This window comes from Drosophila sechellia, chromosome 3R, assembly GCF_004382195.2.
Source record: "Drosophila sechellia strain sech25 chromosome 3R, ASM438219v1, whole genome shotgun sequence".
In the NCBI taxonomy this organism is placed as follows: domain Eukaryota; kingdom Metazoa; phylum Arthropoda; class Insecta; order Diptera; family Drosophilidae; genus Drosophila; species Drosophila sechellia.
In genome coordinates, this window is record NC_045952.1 from 24,857,362 (window position 1) to 24,870,353 (window position 12,992).

The following is a 12,992-nucleotide window of genomic DNA, read 5'->3' on the forward strand; positions in this document are numbered from 1 at the left end:
CGCGTGTGGGATCGGCGTTACAATCAGACAACCGCAGTAATGCACCATCGAAAATATGCGATATAAATGTGTGTTTAAAATACGTTTGCATTATAGCTAATAACCGATTTGCGTGCCCAACGCACATAAGCCAACTCTGAGGTCGGAGGTCGCATGTGGTCGAAGGCATTGTTGCTATTATCGCTCGGGCCTTGTGTGTTTTTGTTACGGCACAATCCACCATACATGATAATCTTTTATTAAGTTTTCGTATGGGGAAGTCCTTTCAGCAGGATAGTTGCATTAGTAAAATTGTGATTTATGTTATTAAACTTACTAAATACAATCATTCTTTTAATCGGAAATGTTGAATTGTTTTATATCATATCCATTACAGAAATGAAAATAGGTATACTAGCAGGGACTGGAACCACTTGGTCTTATGCATTAAACGATCAAAGCTCAATTTCCAAATGATCTGCTGTAAGCTTAGCATAGCAAAGACTTCCACCGTGACTCAGATCTGTTCCCACCTGTGCTAGTCAAGTGGGGAGAGTTTCGGCCACAGAAGTCGAAGCACTCTACTTACTATTTTTGATCTTTTATACGGGTCGTTTAGACGGCTTCATAAATGCGGCTATAAACAAGAGACGTCGCTGCCGACGCCGCCGTCGATCAGGCCGATGCTATTTTCGAATTGGGCGATCTGTCAGCGCTACGAAGTCGGTTTTGTTGAGTTGATCAGTTGAATTCACGTCGTCGGCGAGTCGAGAAGCAAAACGCGGAAACGCTTGAGCAAACAAAGCCGAGAACCTGAGCTGAGTGTTAAGATACTTTAAGTGTGTTTTTGCGCGCGGGTTTTTCGCTTTGACATAAATCAGTGCAATTTGCAGATCGTAGTTTCTTGCAAGCGTTGTGAATGAGCCAACTTTAGCGGCGATTATTGTGCAGTGCAGCTTTCAAATCCATCTCAGTGTGGTAATTTTTCAGTTGGCTAATTGTGCAAGTAAAACAAAAATTCAAAACAACAACCACGTCTAGTCGGCAATAGTATCTGTGTGCGTTTCGGTGTATCTGTATCTGTGTCCGCTCAATCTTTGCTCAATCGCAATCTTTGGGCATTGCCAAAACAGGTTAACTAAAAGCAAACGTGTTCTTTACGTTTCTGTTGACTTTTGCCAGCCGCAAAGCCAAAAGTTAGTCAGCAAAAAATAACAAAACAACAAAAATACAGGGGAAAAATACAAATTACGAGGAAAATCAATAACAGACTGTTGCCACAGTTCCTGCAATCCGTGGTTTCTCGTCGGAATAAAAGCAGCTGCGGTCCATTTAAGAACTTAAAGGAGCACAGGTAACCGCAGGCCATTGGTCTCCTTCACATTAAAATGCCAAGGGCTGAAGTGGATGCTGAGGGGATTTCCCACTCAACCAGCTCAAGGATGCCCAGATAATGCAGGGCTTCGCATTCCCAAAAAAAAAAAACCATTAAGAAAAAACACCAGCTTCGTCAACGACCTGCTCCAATTCGATTTATGCAGCCCAAGGTCAACAGCAACGGCTTTAAAATGCAAACTCAGGCGAAGTTGAATCTCCAAATTAATGCTTCTGCTTTTGCTGCTGCCTTTGTTGCCGCGACTTTTGTCTCGCGTTTTTTGAACTTTTCAGTTTCGCCCGACTTTTGTCGAAGCGGTGTAAAGATGTAGCGAATGACTTAAGGTTAAAGCACAGAATAACCATGTTTAAAGAAGTACATTTTAAGAGGGATAATTTAAATTTATGTATACTTTGTTGTAGTTTAGTGGAGAGCAATACTTGTTTGTAACTTTATCTTATACTTTATTTGACTGAACAATTAAGTACATATTTTTTGGCATATATGTAGGTTTTTAAAGGAAATGTCTGGCTTAAATTAACAAAATATTTATGTTTTTTGCCGTGCACTAGAGTAAGAGAGAAGTGTCTTCTGCTCAAAAGGTGTGCATATCAGCTGTCCTTCTGCGAAGGGCTCGTAATTCTGGCTCTTTAACAGCCGTTTATAATTATTTAATTTCCTGACTGTAACCGGGTACTTAACCTTTCTAAAATTTACACACAAACCGCAACAATGAGAGTTGCCGCAAGAACAACAACAATAATCGAGGTGGCCGCGTTACTTGGCACAATAAAAACCGCAAAACTCGACTCGTTAGTTAACTTTGACCTGCTCAGCAAAAAAAAAGCTGTTTTAACCAACTAAAAAAGCAGAAAGGTTACGATGCACCCACTGAGTTTAACGATTACATTTAAAGAGGAGCGCCCCAAGAAGGAACCCATTAAACTCTGACTAATTTTTAGATGATGGTTTAACTAATGAAAAATTATTAACTTTATGTTGGTCAAGGCGTGCGCTCTTGAGTCTGCTTATATTAATTATTTCACATGAGTTGCGCAAAAGTGGAAATCCAGTGACTAACACTTATTAAAGCATTTTTTTTCAATTTTTGCCAGGAAAGCCATAAAGCCGATGAGGAGTATGTAGATCCGCCTAAAAGGTTCTTAAGATCTTGCAAGTCAGAATGAGCGACACGAAACTCGCTTTTCGCATTTTATTAAAAATCAACTTAGTCCACAACAACTCAATCAACAATGACTGCCCACCGTCTTTGTTGGAGCATGAGTAATAAATTTCGCATTCATCAGCTGCCAATTCTATTAGCGGAAATTAAATAAAACTTTTCGGGTCATTTTTTTCGCTAAATTGAAATAATTGTGCTTAAATTGCTAATTGTTTTGACTAAAAATTCTAATTAGTGCATCCGTGTTCAATTTGAAGCACTCGTTAGCTGCCAATTGCCGACGGCAATAAATTGCATTTACCATTTCGGCACTTGTTTGGGACTTTTTAAAGTGCAATTAACGCCAAGCCGCTGCACAATTATTTATTTATACATTGAATGCTTTTTTTTTTACTTTTCCATTTGTCGAGCTATGACAACTCTTAACTGTGGGAAGTGGGCCTTTATTGAGTTTGTCAAGGCGCATCGTCGTTTTGGCCATTTGTTACATTTGCATTCCAGCCAGCGGATGCACATGTAATGGCAATCGATTTACAAGCTATACGAATCAATACAAGCCGAGTAGCAAAAAAATTATAGGCATATACGCGGGTATGTGTGTATATAATTATTCAATTAAACGACCGCACAGCGAGCCAAAGGTAACCGCCAATAAAAGTATTCGCTCAAATACAAATAAATATATTTTCCTTTTTTGTACGATTGTCCGGCGTGAGACATGGTGCCACGAATGCAATCAAAGTCAAACTTTATGGAAACGAGAAAAAATATAAAAAAAAGTCAAAACGACAGCCAAAAGTCTGTGGCAAATTTAATTTATCTGTTTGATTTTATTTGCAAAAAGTGTCAGATATCTGAAAAACATCATAATAAATGAGCAGCGCGTGAGAAGCCAAAGAATGTGCTACAAAAAAGGTAGATTTATTTCTGGATTCATAAAATGAATTGCAAAATTGTGTTATAATTGCCCTTAAAATACTGATACAATAATTGTCAATTTAAATTCCCATTTGCCTACAATAGCAAGCATTTAAAAGTTTATATTTGAGTTGAAACGATATGCAATGCGGCCATTATAAAATATTTGTTGCCCTAATTCCTCGCTGTCTTGGCCCATTAATAAATATCAATAAAATCAATTTGCAAGTTTCCACACTGACAATTCAGTCAAGTTTAATTATTGTAAATAGCGTTTGAGAAGGAAGTAAAATCAATTATGCAAATACCCCTAACAAAGTTATGAAATACGTTGGGCAAATGGCCGGAATAAAATTGACTTTGATGCGAAATCAATGGATTCAATTTGGCGATAAACATAAACAGTCTCCAAAGGCGAAAGTAGATTTTCCAACTCATAGCTTTTTTATGCCGCCAAAAATGTTCATGAGAATATGCAAAGTTTCCTTTCTCGTCATATTTGCAACGTTTATCCCACTTCCTGACAGCCGACAAACACTAACTATAATAAGCCACTTGTAAGGCCGCAATAATGTAGATCTATGGGCCAGATAGATGTGGTGCCCTCCTTTCGGCACATTTGCATAATCTCAGGAAAATCTTTGCTAACAAGTAATCGAAAATAAATTTGCATAACAAATGCCAGCTTAGTGTGCCAGTGTCAGTGGGAAAAATGAGACATAATCTGCGAGGCTGCTCAGACCAACAATCAATAAAATGTATACAGATGCAATAAAATATATAGAGACGACTTTCTGCATTGAAGCGCACTGAAATTTAATCAGAATTGAAATTGAAATTCCCCAGAAGCAAAACGAGACGAAAGGTCGCCGGCATTCGGCTATAAATGTATGTATGTCTTTTTGCACACTTATTTGTATGTCAGCAAATAGAACAAACAGCGGCCTCTAGGCAGCAAAAAAATAAAAAATAAAAGAAACAAAGACACCGCTCCGGTGCCGAGTAATTGCCAAATGTTTACGCACATATGTACGATATGTAATATTTGCATATAAACAGGCATATGTAGCCGCTTTTCATTCCGATATTGCAACGCTTTTTTAGGGCTCCCCATTTGCATTTCATTTCAAAGCTGGTTTTTTCAGATACTCCTCCTCCTTCTTTTTTCGGCGCTGGGAATCGCTCTCCTAGGGGCACACCGAATATGAAGTGCCAAACGATGGGCTGTGATTTCATTTGGCGAGCGGAATTCGGTGTTGTTTTATGAATGGAACGGACGGAAAATGCGATGACATGATTTTCAAGGGTTTACAGATCGCTGACATTGAGAGAACTCTTTATGGATGGCATTGCAATGCGCAAATCGCAGCACTTAATTAAATTTACTTTTGTCACCGTCTTAATTGAAAACTGTACCATCCGCCGTCCATCCGTCCGTCCATCATCGTGTCCAGAGGCGACTCCTTAAGTCACTCTCGACAGATTATTCCGGGTTAATGACTCTTTCAAGTGACACTTGAACGCTTCTCCCCGCTACAAGCCGCTTACAGTCTGGTCTTTTTGGTTGGCCGTCTTGCCCAAGCAATGAGAAAAGCCAAAAACACAGAAGTGAAGCAAGTAAAGCAGAATTCAGTTTGCGATTACTCACCCAGCCAAGTTGACTAATCAACTAAGCTCAGCTGGGAGCTGAAAGCCGCGGCTTGAAATTGGATCACAGCGCTCTAGTTTACCATCTATTTTCCATTTTTTTGGAAGTGTTTGTTTTTGACTGAAAGCGCTCAACTGTTAAACCGAATAAAATGCAATGCCAGCGCACTTCTAATTGTTATTGCCACTGTTGTTGGTTTGTTGTCCGATGGTCGTTGGTGTTGACTAAATTTAGTTGAAACTACAGCTGAACCTTGAAAATGAGCGTGGAAATCTGTGCATAATTGTTTGGAAAATGTTTGCACAATTCACACATCACACCGTAAACCAAAACCAAAGTCTGCAGCTCGCGTGAGGCCGTCTGTTAATTATTACAATGCGAACTCTATAAAAGAATACAAATTGAATACTGAATGCCAGGCAAAGTAATTACTGCAGAAATATTAAAGTCCCATACGAATGACCCTCTTTTTTCGGTTAGTTAAATCATAGCCAAACAATTCCTGGCGATAGTCATTGCAAACACTTGAATAAAAGAGAAATACAAAGCATTTGTCACCGATATTTATTTATACCTATATCCAGAAAATACAGCTGTGTTCAACAAAGTAAAAGCACTACAAAAAGTTGTATTTTTAAATAAGAAGGGTTTTTACTTTCTTGCAGAACAAAATCAATAACATTTTGTGGTCTAAATTAGTAATACTATTGAGACGTATTGAATAATAAACATTTTCCTATTTTTTCGATTACAACTGTATGCATGAATATGGAGACGAAGCGTGTGTATAAAAATGCAATCATATAGATTTGTATTTTCATTTTTATGGTAAAACAAAATGGCTTTTGACTTGTGCATTTCATGTGCATTTGACGCTCGTTTTGCTGCCCTTTATTTATATTCGTATTTTACTGTTTCAGGAGACCCCGGAGACCTTTTGTCGTGAATATTTATTTTAGCCAATTAATTGTCGTTTCTATTGAACAACTTTCTTGCCCTCCTCCCCTGGGGCCGAAGTGCCTTAAAAGGTCTTTAAAGCTCTGAAGAGGTCATAATTTGCCCAGTGTCTGCTATTGCCATTCACGAATATGAATGAAAAATGTTGGCCCCGCCAGGAGAAAAGCAATAAAAGCCTTTAAATATTTACACACTCAGCCAGAAAAGAGCAAACAAGCGGGCGCGCAATCTTCTTCTTGTATGCAAATAAATGCTAAACAGTTGAGGGCCTTGAATCCCTTCGTATTTTTTTGGCTTATGGGGCGAGTGCGTTTGCAAGGATTTTGACTTCAAGTTTTGCCAGCTTACCACACGGCGTATACTTGATCGATTTGCCAAATGTTGAATGTGAGCCGCGCTTGCCGCATTGTTTGTTTGCTAATGTGAACTGCTGGGCTGAAAAGTGATTGTCGGTGTCGCACAGATTTGTTCTAGCTCCCCTCCGCATTTTACCCTACGGCTGTGTGTTGCGTTTGTCGCACAAATAACAGCAACACTTTGTGTGCAGCTGCATCTGCAGTTGCATCTGGCATGTTATTTGCTGTCTGATGATACCTAAACCCAGCCCCTGAGCCACCAAGTTTCCATTCCCCCGATAACCGCCCAGACGCAATGCACTTTATGTCTTGATGCTGCTGACGGCGGCGCCAGTTTCTAGGGAGTTTGCTTCTGAAACTGCTTCTGAGCACTGAGATTAAAGGGAAAAGTTGGGAGAATTTGAAAATCAGTACATTGAAAGCATTAAATTAAATAATCAGTTAAGAAATCTCAATTATATTTAGAGATTATTCCTTCGTTTTTCTTTATAATAGAGTACCCTAGCTTTGTATTGCTTTAATTTATGCATTTAGTTGAATGGGCATTTTTGTCATTTTATTTTAATCATTTTATTGATGAGTTAGATATTATTTGTGTCCTTTGTTCTCTGTGCAACTAGGCTGCTCTGCATCTTCCCCTCTTTTGCACTGATTGTCACCAGCAACAGCAGTACAATATCATCATCACAAACATCATCATCATCGTCGCCGTCGTCGTCGTCATCCCTGTCCTCGTAGTCCTTGTAGTCCTGGGCGTCATCCCCTCCTCGCTAATCCTTGTCATGCTCCGACGACCTAGCGACTGCTTCGCTTGTTCCTCCCTGTTGTTATTGTCAAGTGCAAATGTGTCGGTGAAATATGCAAAGACATAAATATTTCAACGTGTTTGAGGGTTCAATGGTGCGGGTGTGGCAAAAACTACTGGGAATGTGTGAAAATCACCGACTGGGAACTAAGAATCACGATGCAATCCTTTGCCCCTGCGACATTGGACATTGGACATTGTCTTATACAACGGCCGTAACTGACCTTAGCCAATTTCCCGGACATTGCGCACATGCGATTCAATTGGAAGCTAGAAAATTTATGAACCCAGACACACAACTCGTGTGCTCATAAATAGAAATCACATTCGCATGCTTGAAGCTTCTAGATTTCAATGGATATATCACAGTGTTTATATTTTATTTAATGGGTAGTGTCCAAATTGCATACACTTTGCAATCATTTGCATTTCGTATTAGCACGCAGCGCATGCGACGGAGTCTGACGTCATTGCACTGGAAGAAAATTAAAGAAAAACTTCGTTAACAATCCCACTCTCTTTGTCTCAAATATAAGGAAAAATATATAAGTTTAAAAGGGTGCAATATGGACTGTGGCTTTTTATCTTTATTAGATTCCTCTTAAAAATTTAAATTACCCATCATTAAATTGTTAGTGTTCGTTTTTATTGTATGTCTGTCTGTGTATTGACCAATCGTGTCTCCGTTTTGGGCAAACAACGGGCCTCAAGTGCTGGGTCGTAAGTCAAAGATAAGGAATCTTAAGCGCACGAGCTGCCGGTTATGGGTACTTGCGAAACGGCAATGGCTATAAGACGATAGCCGACCAAAGTGCGACCTTAGTTGACCCCCATTTTATGACAGATCTGTCATAGGCGAGTTGGTTAACAAGTCGGAATCCGGTTTTTTTCACACCAAGCTGTGGCCGAGCGACTGTTGATCTATTGGGGCTCAGTTGGTCCAGCCCCTTTTTTAAATCCCCGATGATGACTTCATTGTTTGCCACTTGCGGATGCACATGCCTCGAGATGCACCTAGGTTCTAGATGATTCGGAGGTCAAAGGCGTGGTGTTTTAGGTAGTTCTATAATGTAGTTGTATAAGCTATTTGCCGGCCTAATCATTGCACACTGCAGGTAATTGGCGGGCAATTGCTAATTTATCTCGGTTCAAAGTGCACAGATCAGGCAATGCATATTATGAGAAAGTTCACGTAAAAGGTGGTCGGCAATTAGGAGAAATAACAATTATTTAATATTAGCTCAACCTGATTGGCTGAAAATACTCCACAATAGCTATTAATTTCCCTCTCAATTTGCACTGAATTTAGAGAGCAATCAGCTTAGAACTATTTGTAGAGTTGTTAATGGAAATACATATGAAGCTGTTGAGGTTGAGAGGCTGATTGCATTGAAATCGGATCACTGGTTCAGCTTGTAATTATTATGCGATTCAATTCAGACAAAAAAAAAACGTTGAAATATCTTGGCTCCTCAAATTTTAACTCCCATTCCGATTGGAACATGTTTTAATTGCAATCAGCAAACCATTCTGCCGCTGCAGCGATTCGCTTGCCTGATCATTTATTTATCAAAGCTGATTTCGTGGCCGTGTGCCTCGTAGTTCGACGTTATTTCATTGCATCGAACATGGCTATTCCGCCCAGGCCAGCTGTAAACTAGAATTTTGAATTCACAAATTTCAATTAACATCGCTGGCAAAATGCGCTGACTCAGGCCAGTAGGAAATTGCGAATACCCATGCATCGCATGGTCGCAAAAATACGAGACTGGGAAATCATTCATAACTGGGCGGGTTACGGCTCTCCACCGACATTGTGACAGCTTAATTGGGCCAGATGTGGGTTGAGTGGGCACCCGTTTGCCTCAGTGTATGCACATGTCTTATGCAACAGCTGGAAACTCACAAATGTATGCTATTCGAAATAGGGCAGGCCTAAACAACTGCAATGGTTTTGCACAATGGCCTTAAAAAAGCCACCATCATATCGATTGAATAATTCATTTATTAAGCTTCTCAAAATATTGTGTTTTTTTTAGCCATGTACAAGTGCAAGCCAAATAAGTTTACGCTTTAATAAATTTATGTAGGTCATATAAAGTGAGGAAGTTATACTCGTTCAATAAAATTTTTTAATAGAAATCTCTTTTTTTAAATTTTCTCTAATACAATAACATTTTTTCAATTTGGCCAAATATTTTTGGCACCTCCCAATTTTGGAGCTACAGTCTGTGATGAGAGCAGGCAGAAACCTCTCGTTATGCGTTAGAGCAGGAACTTCTAACAGGAAAGCAGGCAACTAATGACTCGTAATAATTGCGGCTCATGTTCGGTAAGAAAAATAGGCTTCATTAAATACAAAAGCGCTTAGCTGAGGGCAGGAGGCCCCCACATGCACATACAAATCCCAGGCAAAGTATATTAACAACATTGGCAAAACCAAACCAACGAGCATAACAAACGATCTATGAACATTTCTGGCCATTTCAACAAGCTCGAACATTTTGCGGTTACACCCAGGAAATTGTTTGTTGGATTTCTGAATTATATTTTGCCAGCCAAGCAGGCAGGATGCAAAATTTAAACCGGCGAACAAATATTCCAGCACATGTGTGCCAGTTTGTCTCGAGTGAGTTAAAGTCGGTTGATTAAGTTGTGCGGCAGCCTTTCAATTTTTAGGAGCTTGAAAATTATGTGAAAATGGAATTTAAATGCAAACAATTTGTTATTAGCCATTTAAGCCGGTTTCCCAATGCAATTATCCTCCTCTGTGGCCGAGTACACGAGGCGTATACACAATGTGGCCAAGGGAAATTATGTTAAACGGTTTAAGGCCCAAAGCCGAGCAGCCCTAAAGAGGAATCCTCCTTTGACTTGTGCCAAATTATTTGCACATTTGCAGCTCACCGAATGGAGAATGGGTTGGTCCGAATTATTTGCTAACTATTTCGGAAAACCTTTTACTCACACAAAATGTATGGCCATTACTAACACATGAGCGCATTTTTCGGCGCTGTCCGGCGAAATTTTTGTTGTGCAAATTTATTGAGCGTAAAATTTTGTGGAAATTCGCTTTTTTTCCCCGCATGTGCAAAACTAAAAATAAACATAAATATTTATCAGTCTGCAAAGAGTTGTCCCATAGCTTTGCATATATATGTGTGTATGCAAATGACAGTGCGGCGATCTGGGGCCTGTCATTGACCCATTTCCGGATGGCCTCAAACTCGTGGCAAAGCACACAGTTAATGTGCTGGAAGTTTAGGCTCGTACTCAAATGATTCACTCAGGCAGATTAGAGTGTGCATAATTTTCAACGCCAAAATTGATAGATATTGAATATAATAAGCAATTAACCAACATATATTTAGAGGCTAGAAGAGGCTATTGGAAGGTTACAATGACTGCTGGTTATGAGAGCACAGCTTTTGGGATTACTTCATACCAAGCCTAGATCGTATCTGTACCATAATCGAATGCTTAGTTAACTCTAAACACACCCCATAAATGCGGCAAAAATCGAGTCGTATATACACTCCGCGCATTGTGCGCACAAATAAAAACGCACTAAAGCAAATGCTCGGAAAAGATGTGACTCGCATTCCGTGGGGGTTAAACATTTCGGTTATTTACCTGCCTAAAAGCAAATCCCCGTATAGAGAGATACGTGTATCTATGGCTAGACAAGTGTCAGGCACCAGATAATCATTTCAGTTTACAACTTTTTCCCTGTTCCCCGTCTTGTTGCTGCCGTTGTTTGTTTTGGCAAAAAAGTTTTTGGCATCCCTCTCGACTCATTGTCCCGCCTTCTTTATGGACGTAGCTATTGCCATTGAAGTCGTCGTGGCCGTTGTTCCTTTTTATTGCGGCGTTTATATTTGTTGGCAGGAAATAGCTTTCGTGTGCTCACATTCGATAGATACAATCGCAGCACGCAACAATTTGCACTTCTTTATGTTGCTGAACTTCAAACTTTGTTTGGGATCTTTACCTCACACCACGAAGCCCCACCGACACTTCGGTCCTTTATTTATATAAACATATTTTACCTTTCATGCATGTGCGCACCTGTTCCCCCTGCCATCCGTCGGTTTATCCGGTGCTATGTGTGATTTTATTTATTTCCGACTGCCTGCCAACTCTTACAAAAAGCCCATAAAGATTTCCAGAATGCGGATACAAATCTGTGCAGGCACACGTACCTACTATCCGAGAGATACACTCTGGGCAAGGCCAAGTTTAAAGATTCGCCCGGCCGCAAAACAGTTTCCCTTTCGCCTCCGCATTCCGCAATCGGATTCTGCTGGCTTTATTACATTAAAGGATACTCGTAACGGGTTTGGGACTTTGCCACTAACACCTTCCTCTTCGTGCCTTGAAAAATGACTGCAGCAAAGTTTTATTGTTTGTTTGTAACTTCCAGGCAATCTCCGCATTAGTAGCGCAGGCTAACATTTGAGGTCCAACGTTGACCTCAAAAAATCTATGAATTTTTACAAGAAATCGTGTTTAATTTACCCTAATAAAATGAAATCATGATTAGCTAACAAATTTTTGCAGGCTAACTTTTAACAAAAGATGTAATGGGTAATTAAAATCCATATTTGGCCATATCAGAGGCACTTTGCCTGTGTGTGTACACAAAATACGACACGATAGCTTTTGATCAGCTTGAATTTCTATTCCTTGATATTAATTACTATTTTTGCCGCAAGACTTTTATAATATGTGAGGAGAGTAAGAGAGGTAGTTATGTATGTTTGTTTCTGGCCGTACAGTTCTTAGAAATGAAATTCTCTGGGATGGTTCAAAAGTTTTAATTAGAGCCCAAGATTCATTCAGAGTCCCTTTGGTCAATGGTCTTGTGCTGTGCATATTAATTGGATTAAAAACAAGTTAATTAACATTGAAGTCTGTGAGCGGTTGACTGAACCACAGGGCGGATGAGCAATAAGTTCCGCAGCTGTGGCTCCCGGAGTGAATCCACTTGCAGTTATAATCAGCTTAGCACCAAAGTTGCATCATCATCAGTATCTGTAGCATCAGCATCTGTATCAGTATCAAAAGGATGATTGCTGCAGCACATCTGGCTACTTACATGTTTAAACAATATTTCTTAATTGAAATGCCGGAGGGCAAACCCACTAACATTAGCAGTGACAGCATATAGCTCATGAGTCGGTTGCCACAAAACACCAGGATGCCAGGATACCAGATCCTGCCGTACCAGGGATTGTCTGGCCCTGCCTTCCATTTTTTGGCTGCAAGCGAGAGCTGAGCAAAAATTAATTACATTGAAGTCATTTATCAAGAAAGTTTATTTCTTGCAGTCAGAGCTGGCCAAAAAAAACCAAAACTAAACCAAACCAACCAAACCAAACCGAAACGAAACGAACTGAAATACAACAGAGTAGAACCGAAAGCCAGGCCAACTCAACCACATCCCGTCAGTTGTTGTTTCCGTTACTTGGTTGGTTGTTGTTATGCTTATTTTTATTTTTATTTATTTGCCCTGGCCCTGCCTATTGTTAGTGAGAAGTAAATCAATAAATGGCATCGGGCTTTGGATTTCGTATCGGTTTCTTTAGCATTTTTTTCCCTTGGAAAACCCCAGACCCGGCCCATTGTTTTTTCCGTTGAGCTGTGCAAAATAATTGCAAAAGTTTTGCTCAAGCTGGCAAATTGTTTGCTGCATTTTCGATTAGCAAAATGTCAATTTCGAATGAAAATGAAAATAAAAAGCAACTACCAAAGCACTTGGCCAAATTGTC

General features: G+C 39.8%; 1 protein-coding gene and 1 long non-coding RNA gene across 2 annotated transcripts in view; one reads left to right on the plus strand and one right to left on the minus strand.

The window, feature by feature from the left end:
• The first annotated feature begins 722 nt into the window (after positions 1 to 722).
• Positions 723 to 12,992, plus strand: part of LOC6617040 (ABC transporter G family member 20) — a 43,870-nt gene continuing 31,600 nt past the window's right edge. The window contains exon 1 of the mRNA XM_032720790.1: positions 723 to 1,333. The gene's annotated coding sequence lies outside the window, so the exon portion shown is untranslated. The remainder of the gene's footprint in view (positions 1,334 to 12,992) is intronic.
• LOC116801422 lies at positions 6,946 to 8,043 on the minus strand. The gene is made up of 3 exons (XR_004361999.1): positions 7,840 to 8,043; positions 7,446 to 7,696; positions 6,946 to 7,237 (listed from the first exon to the last, which is right to left on the minus strand). It is a non-coding gene; the product is annotated as an uncharacterized LOC116801422 (long non-coding RNA).